At 42.8% G+C, this 9,789-nt stretch overlaps 1 pseudogene; it reads right to left on the bottom strand.

Annotated features, from left to right (window-relative positions):
• Nucleotides 1-6,603: 6,603 nt before the first annotated feature.
• LOC114040939 lies at nucleotides 6,604-9,481 on the bottom strand (annotated as a pseudogene).
• Nucleotides 9,482-9,789: the final 308 nt, after the last annotated feature.

Genomic DNA, 9,789 nt, shown 5'->3' with positions numbered 1-9,789 from the left:
ACCTCTTCTATTCCATTCTTTCTTTTGTAGCCTCCCAGACACTGAGCTAGCTCTGGCAATGTGTGTGTCCACCTCATCATCTTCATGGACATCCCTGGAAAGTACACTGCCAAGGTAAGTGAACTTATTCATAGCACTCATTATTTCTCCATTTGCTGTAACCAATGGCTGGCTGGTGGAGAACCTGTGGGGTTTTTTTTGGGGGGGGGCTTAATTGTTGGGCCAAAATTAGCACAAATAGCAGAGACTTGATCCATACTTTGAGTCCCAGCTTCAGAGGCTGCACTGAGTGCACGATCATCTAAGGACAGAAAGACATGCACCATTTCTCCCTGCAGTATAGTCTTGGCTTGTACACTTTTCAAATTAAATAATTTACCATCTGTGTAGCTGACATGGATGTGGTGTTTGTCCTTGTTTAAGGTGTCTGACAACATTATTGCAAACATCATGCTAAAAAGCATGGGAGCAAGCGCACAGCCTTGTTTCATTCCATTGGTGACTGGGAAAGCACGAAAGCATAGTCCATTATCTAGAACCCGGGTAAATATGCCATCGTGAAATTGAAGTACAATACTGATAAACTTCTAAAGGCAATCAAATTTTGACGTAATTTTCCATAAGCCCTCATGACTGACAGTATCAGAGGCCGTGGTCAAATAGACAAACGTTGTATACAGACTGTGTTGTCGGGCAGCAAACACCATATCGACCATTTCTCAGCCCTTTCGAAAGCCACACTGGCTCTCAGGTAGATGATCCTCTTCCAAGTGAAGGATCAGCCTATTGAGGAGGACTCTGGCAAGAATCTTACTGGCAATGACTAAGAGGGAGTACCACCCTCCCAGGGGTGTACAGGATAATCTCTTTCCTTTGTCTTTATAGAGATGGACAATGGAGGCATCCCTGAACCTCTGGAGGATAACCTCCTTTTGCCATATAATCCAGAAAATTTTAGTCAGCTTTTGTATGAGCAATGGACCCCCTGCCTTGTAAATCTCAGTTGGAATAGCATCTGAACCAGAACCAGAACCAGGTGCTTTGCCACAGGAAAGGAGGCTAATGACATTCCAAACCTCTTCTTCGGTTGGAACTTCAGCCAGGGTGGGATTGGCTTCCACCTGAGGTAAATGGTCAGTGGCTTCAGCATTGGTTGATGACGGTCTGTTGAGAACACCATGGAAGTGTTCAGCTCATCTCTCCAGGGTCATGTCCTTGTCACTAATCAATGTGGCTCCACCAGCGCTGAGTAGCTGAGATGCACCATAGATCTTTGGCCCATAAATAGCCTTCAGGGCATCATAAAAGTGCTTTGAATTGTTACTATCAGCATAAAACTGAACTTCACCTACTTTCTTATTGAGCCAGGAATCCTGCATCTCTCTAAGTTTTGCTTGCAATTTACTTTTTTTTTTTTTTTTTTTGGTGAGGCAATTGGGGTTAAGTGACTTGCCCAAGGTCACGCAGCTAGTACGTGTCAAGTATTTGGTCTGAGGCCGGATTTGAACTCAGGTCCTCCTGACTTCAGGGCCGGTGCTCTATCCACTGTGCCACCTAGCTGCCCCCTGCAATTTACTTTTGATGGAGTTAAATACTGCCTTAAAGATGGATGAACTCTCCTGCTGGTAAACCCTGTGGAGCTCTTGTCTTTTCATTTAGTAGCTTCTAAATTTCCCCGCCATTTTTATCAAGCCAATCTTGATGTTTTCAAGTGTTCTGACCCAGATGAGCCAATGCAGTGCTGTACACCAAGTCTCTGAAAGCTGCCCATTCCTTTTCTTTGTTTCTTTCTTTTTTTCTGTGAGACAGTTAGGTTTAAGTGACTTGCCTAGGGTGACACAGCTAGTAATTCTCAAGTGTCTGAGTCTGGATTTGAACTCTGGACTCAAGGGCCAGTGCTCTAGCCGCTGCACCACCTAGCTGTCCCTCCCTTTTTTTGCCCGGTCCTTTTCTGCTCTCCTGTTGTCAACCATGCGTAGGCTAAGCTTTCCCTATGTTGGTCACAAACTGCTCCCTCAGAGAAGCGCTCTACCCCATTGACAACAGGTCTTCTGGTAGTTGTCTTTCCTTGGGGCCACTGCTTTTGTTGAATGCTAATGTTTACACTCACGGCCATCACTCTCACCTCCTGTCCCCCCTCCTTACAATGACATCGTCTCTTAAATGCCAATGTTTGCTGCAAAGGTATATCCATGAAGTTTTGCTGCATTTAGTGTGGGATCCCTGCTTGCTGTGGTAAGCAGGCCATGGCTGCGTGAAGCAGACAATTTTTAGGGCACCTTTTCTAGTCCCTTCCTCATGCCAGGAGATGAGCAGTGTGGTCCTTTAAAAAGGCTGCCAAATCCCACTGCCGCTTCAGTCCAGTGAGAAGATGACCATATGGCCTGGGCCACCTGTGTGCAGGGTTGTAACTACAGCTCCCAATGTATCTGTAAGGGAAACTGAGGAGATCCTCCCCAGCCCCTTGTGTGACCACCTCATGACCTGACATAAGGGATGTAATTTAAAGTTAGTATGCGTGACCTGGAGCACCAAGGGAACGGAACTTCAAAGAATAAACAAGCTATGTTACCAGGGCGGAACAACTCTTATCTCAAGGGATATTTTGCATTCCTTGAGGTGTACTATTCAAGGAACTGGCCTCTCCTTGGATAAGTACATAAAAAATAGGCATCTGGAGCTTTGGCCAAGCTCCACCTTTGTTCTGAGGTTGTTTTCCCTCGGTTACATAGATATAAAAAGGACCACTTGGGAAAGGGACTTTTGGAGGTCTTCGCTTCAGAGATGGGGACGTTCACTGTGTTGGTTTTCCCAACTAGGACCCTGATGACCGCCTCCTGAAGTCTTCCAGGTCGCTATGTAAGGTGTTGGAACTCACCTAGTTGGTGACGTATCTATTCTTTCTTTGTCCTATTTTGGTTATCATTCACTGGATCATATGCATATGTACATTATTCTAATTCCTACTTCTCCATGCCTTAATTCCTCCTTCTCTTAATGCCTTAAGCATTATCAAACAAACCCAATTACTTGCTAAGTTTGTATTGAGTGTGTGTCATTGAGTCTTAAGATCTGAAACTAAAGTGAAAGTACTGCGCAGTCCGTAATCCTTTTGGATTACAGTATCTCCACCTGCTGCTTCAATACTTGCTTATTGCCACAGGACTTTGAGATAGGTAAAAATGGCAAAATGGTATGGGTGATGACTTCTGATTCATGCATAATTGAATTTAAGTGAGGCAGAGTTACACACACTCATCAGTCTCACTCTCTCTTCCCTAGTCATCCAAATACAGTGGCAAGACAAAGTCAAGATGCCTGGTGATGGCTTGAGATGCAGTGAATGACCTAGGTGTCTTTAATGTCTAACCAAGCTCCGAAAGTTCCACAGTGCCTGCTTCAGCTGCCTTCATGTCCATTGGAACAATTTGTTCTCATCTGATTATTTTGCTGGGGGAAGTCTTCACATGCTTGGGGTAGATACCCCTCTAACTCACAAAAGGGTTTGAGACCTCTAGGTTACCCTCAACCTGGTTTAGCCCATCTGCTGAAATGGTTTACTGGGGTAAGTTGGGTGAATCAGGTGGACACCAAAGATGGAAAACATCCCTCATACCAGAGGTACAGTCTTCTCTGAAGACACCCTACACCTCTCCACCCTACACATGAGTACAGGAAGCCCTATACAACCTGCTATAGATATAGTAGAGGTTTGAATCTGTAGCTTTAGAGAATGATGAAGCAGAAACTACATGTGGAAAGTGGTGGTACCTGGATCACATCTCCTTCCAGCTAGCCTTATCTTCTCTATTCTGTGGTTTTCCATCCAACTGGCCTCTGTTGCTTCTATCTGCCATTTTAAAACTCTTTTTAAATGGGAGAAACTCTCAATGGTTTTTAAATAAGCTCCTTAATATCTAATAACAGTTTTGGATATTTTTGATGTCTTAATCTTAGAAAGGCCAACTCCATGATTTGTGCCACTATCTTTACTTGGTATCCTTATAGGGAGATATGGCCAAGTGATTTCAGTGTATTTCTGAGGCCCTGTTTGTCCATTGACAGAAGACTGATAAAAAGTACAGATTTTTTAGGACCTTGTCCTTACTACTTCCCCTGTCTTAAGCTAAAATCTTCCCCTATATGATTTCTACCCAGTGTTCTTAAGTCTTTTCTCTGGAGACAACCAGAAAATTCAAAACCCTATTACATATATTGCTCTTAAAGTATTCAAAGGCATCTGTCATGCCCTCCCCAAGTTGTGTCTTCTCCAGTCTTTGGGGGATAGGGGTTGGTCACAATTCTTCAAATCTTTTATAACATGATTTATATGTTACTCACCAGCCCAATCCTTGAATCCAAATGAAGGAATTAACATTTTTTTTCCCTTTAGGTCTTTGTCCTAGCCTATTAAGATATTTAGGCAAGGGGGTGGGTGATGGGTGGAGATAGTGATTCTGTCTTCCAATAGGTTAGCTATCCTTACCAGAAATGTATCACCTGAACACTTGATAAATATGTAACAGTGACCATGAAACCAGCAGGGCACTAGATGGTAGAGAACACATGAGATTTCTGGGGCAGCAGACTCAGTAAGAATTTCACAATGAAAACATTGAAAGACATTGATGATATATAAAATATCTGGGAGTATACATGCCAAAATAAACCCAGGAACTACGTGAACAAAATCATTAAAAAAGTATGCAAATAAAATCAGATTTAAATAAATGGAGAAATATTAATTGTTTGTGGGTAGGCAGGGACATGAGAATAAAAATGGTAATTTTACCAAAATTAATCTATATATTCAATGCCATTCCTATCAAATTACCAAAATCTTATTTTACTGAGCTAGAAAAAATAATAATAAAATTCATCTGGAAGAATGAAAGGTCAAGAATATCAAAGGAAATTATGAGGAAAAAATGCAAATGAAGGAGGTTTAGCAGTATCAGATCTTAAATTATAAGGCAGTCATTATCAAAAGTATCTGGGGCTGGCTAAGAAATAAAAAAGGTAGATCAGTGGAACAGAGCAGATATACAATTTACAGCAGCAAATGAATATAGTTACCTAGTGTTTGACAAGCATAAAGACTTAAGTTTTCGCCAGGACAGATAGATGGCGCAGTGGATAGAGCACTGGCCCTAAAGTCAGGAGGACATGAATTCAAATCCGGCCACAGACCAAATGCTTGCCACTTACTAGCTGTGTGACCCTGGGTAAATCACTTAACCCCAATTGCCTGAAAAAAAAAAAAGTTAAGTGCCTTAAAAAAAAAACCTTAAGTTTTCAGGACAAGAACTCATTATTTGGTAAAAAAAAAAATTGTTGGAAAACTGGAAAGCAGTCTGGCAGAAATTGGGCATAGACTAATATCTTACACCATTTACCAAGATAAGGTCAAAATGGACATGTGATGTAGATATAAAGGGAGATATCTGAAGAACATGGAACATATTACCTATTAAACTTATGGACAGGTGAACAATTTACAATCAAACAAGAGAGAGAGAGAGCATTATGGGGTGTAAAATAGGTAATTGTGATTACATTAAATTAAAAAGGTTTTGTACAAATAAAACCAACGTATCCAAGATTAGAAAGAAAACAGAAAATTGGGGGAAAAATCTTTCATAGATAATCTCTTAGATAAAGGTTTCATATCTCAAATATATAAAGAACTTTGTCATATCTATAAGAATATTAGTCATTCCCCGATTGATAAATGGTGAAAGGATATGAACAGGCAGTTTTCCATTGAAGAAATCAAAACAATTTATAATCATATAAAAAATGCTCTAAATCATTATTGATTACAGAAATGCAAAGTAAAACAACCTTGAGATATCATTTTACATCTCTCAGATGGGCTAAAATGATTAAAGAGGAAAGTGACAAATATTGGAGGGCATGTAGAAAAATTGGGACACTAATTCATTGTTGGTGGAATTGTGGACTGATGCAACTATTCTGGAGAGCAATCTGGAATTATGTCCAAAGAGTTATTAAACTGTCTATCCCCTTTGACCCAGCAATACCACTACTAGGTCTGTTTCCCAAGATGATTAGAGAAAAAGGAAAAGAACCTATATGTTCTAAAATATTTATAGCAGCTATCTTTGTGGTGGCAAAGAATTGGAAATTGCAGGGATGTCCATCAATTGGGGAATGGCTGAACAAATTGGGGGGTATATTCGTGATGGAATATTACTCTACTATAAGAAATGATGAGCTCTGTGATTTGAGAAAAACATGGAAAGACTTACATGAAATAATGCAGAATAAAATGAGTAGAATCAAGAGTACATTGCATCAGTAATAACAATGTTGTTTGAAGAACAACTTTGAGTCATTGTGACTATTATAAATACCCAAATTAACTACAAAGGTGCTGTGAAGGACGATGCTATCTGATCCAGAGAAAGAGCACACACACACACACACACACACACACACACACACACACTTGTGTCTAATGGTAGCCATTTCTAGAGTGTGGGGAGAGAGGGATAAAAAAAGAAAGTTATAGGATAACTTTGTTGTATATTTAAAAGGAATAGCAAGTTGTATAGAATAGATTTTTGGTTTCAGGTGCAATCCTTTTTTTTTGTTTGTTTCTATTCCACTTTGTTATGGAAATGTTTGTTTTATTTATGTTTAGTATAACAAAAAAAGACATTGGTGACCCTACAGTGTCAGATCCATGTATCCCTCCACATGGGTGCTGTGTGTGTGTGTGTGTGTGTGTGTGTGTGTGTGTACTCTTCCGACTGATAGTATGTGTGGGGTAGGAAATGTTATGTTTATGGGGGAAAATATTCCATCACTATTATCCTTACTCTGTGATTTAATGAAATGCCTTTCTTTTGAATTAGGTTTGCTGATTGAACCAGGAAAAGTAAAGGTATCAGTGGACTGTTGTTTTCTGAGTGGATGGGAAACCCTAGAGCACTCTGAACTTAGGATAATCTTTTCTAGGGGTCCTACTTGTGAGAGGGGGAGCCCCAGGTGCTACAGCTCCCTTATAACTCAGGGCAGTTAAAGTTCTCTAAGTAACTCTATGACTTAGAAAAATCACTGCTCCAACTTCTGTTCCTAACATATGTTCAGGATGGCCCCACATCACATTCTCGATGGCATGAAGGGTACAGGTCCTCTGGGAGTGTGAACTGACTAGCACTTAAAATGGATGCATTAGAGCATATTGAAAAATTCAATGTAGTCAGCCTACTTCTGGGGACTTTTGATACAGGGAAATGACTTTAATCTCAAAACAAACAGAACAGAGGTAGAAATTCCTACCTTGTTACTAGACTTTCAAGGAGAGGCTGGAGGAACCTAGGCGTACTGGGTGGTCTGTAGGCCCAGACATTCCATAGTACGATGCCTCCCTGACTCTGCTTTGCCTGGGATAAAGAATTTGATGAGTGCGTGGTATTACTGAAAGTGCCCAAAGTTGACACTTGGGTCTTCCATGAGAAGACAGAAAAATAACAGAGTAACTCAGTCATACCGATCACTGCAGATGATTAGACCAATACACTGCTTGCTGACTCAAGGTTTCACAGTGCAAATCTGGTGAGAAGGATCTCCTTTGAGAAAATAGTCCATTTAAAAGTCCATCCAAGTAAATCCTAGGAGATGTCATAGTTGCATCATTTGGCATTGGGGTGTATGGGTATTCATGGGGTGAGGACAGCTGAGTCCTTTGTCAGGCTGCTCATCCACTTTGGTGTCCATATGCCACCCAAGCCTCACCTGTGACTCCCAGAAGCTGTGCTATGCACAGTGACTGCACCAGCAGATGGGTTAACCCTGGGTGAGGGTAAGTGACTGGCCTCAAACCCGTTGGTCAGTTGCGGGGGGGGTGGTCCTACCCTGAGCATATGAAGACTTCTCTGGCCAAATAGGCAGATGTGAACAATTTGTTCCAACTGCAGCAAAAGCAGCTGGAGTCGTCCCTGTGGAGCACTTAAGAGCTTGGTTAGACATTGAAGACACCTAGGTCATCCACCACATCCAAGCCAATTATTTTGACTTTTGTCTTGTCCCTGGACTTTGATGACTCTGGAAGAGAGAGGCCAACAACTTTGAGCAATTCTGCCTCACTGAAATCAAAATTATGCGCTACTCAACAGATGTGACACATACCATTTTTACCACTTTTACCTACTTGTAGCGAGAGACGAGTGACGAAGCAGTAGGTGGGGAAACACTGGGCGTTGTAGTCACAATCCTGGCCCAGAGAATAGGGACATTTCTCACCGGGCTGAAGCAACAGTGGGATTTGGCAGCCCCCAACTGTCTGGGCAGCCTTTTTATTTTTATTTTATTTTAGTTTATTTTTTTTTGGAAAAGGGATGTCTGTGATTTCTTTGGAGTTATAAACAGCTCATCTACAGAAACAGGCAACTTAAAGATGATGGTTAAAGAAGAATCCACTTTTCTTCTGCTGCAAGGGAGGACCCATATCGGGTGGAGCTGCTGGCTGTGGCTGCTGCTCACTGGTTTCATCACAGGCTCACAAGCTTCTCGTTGAGAGCAATCTGTGACTGGGTTAGGTTGGCAAGGTAAGTCACCATCGGCAGGCCATTGATGTTGCTGTTCAGTGTGCTCTCGAAGTCCTCTGGGGCAATCTCGGGAACCTGGTTGACCAGGCCCGTCAGGAAACGGCCCATGGTGTAGTCAGCGGACGCCTGTCCAGACAGCACATCCTCAGCGTCCTGCAGCACCGTGCTCAGAGCATCCTGCGTCCGGGCTGATGCCCCACCACCTCGCTGCAGATCACTGGAAAGGCCAGTCACACGGTTGAGGCTGAAATGTGTCTTCACGATCAGGTCAACTCCAATTCGCTCAGTATCATAGTAGACATATTTCACTGTCAGTGGGGTGCACGACACTCCCGTTATTTTTCCAGGAGTACCCAGGGAAGCACTGACAGAAGCTCTGATGCTTGTTCGTCCATTCTGGAGGCTGGTGTCCCCAGTAAGATGAATGGGCCTGTGGGCCTCCCAGCTGTAGAACTCCTGAATCAGCACTGAGTGTTTGGTGACGTCATGACCTGTGGCATACCAGCCCAGACTAAGTTCGCTTGGAGAGACTTTCCTGTGTAATTTGTACATATTCTTAGCAAATTCCATGTCCACAGCAACCTCATCCTCAAACTTATTATGTGGCACTGAAAAGCAGTTGGTGACTTCCAAATGAGTGCCTGTCAGTTGCTCCCAGCAGAGTGCCGATGATGTGCCCACACCCTCGGTGAGGGTGACCAAATGCAGCCAGACCATGCAGCCGCTGGGGAGCCCAGGCCCAAGGGGGGCTGGTGCTGGCACTGGAGTTGGGGCTTGGTCCTGGGCCTATGGCTGGGCTACGGCGGGTGCTGGGGCAGACGCTGGGTCTGGGTTGGGCTGGGGTCGAAGTCGGGGAGGGACCTGGGCAGCCTTTTTAAAGGACCACACTGCTCACCTCCTGGCATGCTGAAGGGGCTAGAAAAAGTATTCTTAAAATTATCTGTTTCACCCAACCTAAAGCTGGTCTGCTTACCACAACAGGTGGGGATCCTACCCTTTGGTCAGAACTCATAAAAATGTACAAAAAACTTTTGAAAAGATGATTCCATTCACCATTGGTCTATGGATTGTGCAGACACTTAGGGATGACACAAAATCCAGTAGACCTGAAAGATGAACAGCTCTTGTTGTGAAAGAACTCAGAAGGCATCACATCCAAATAGCAGCTCTGAGTGAAACAAGGCAGGCAAGTGAAGGCCAAGGTTGGAGCTGG

The sequence above is a fragment of the Vombatus ursinus genome, unplaced genomic scaffold, assembly GCF_900497805.2.
Source record: "Vombatus ursinus unplaced genomic scaffold, bare-nosed wombat genome assembly UNPS02014159.1, whole genome shotgun sequence".
NCBI classification, from domain to species: Eukaryota; Metazoa; Chordata; class Mammalia; order Diprotodontia; family Vombatidae; genus Vombatus; species Vombatus ursinus.
The sequence above is the reverse complement of the archived record's forward strand: the minus strand, read 5'-3'. Positions and strand labels throughout refer to the sequence as shown.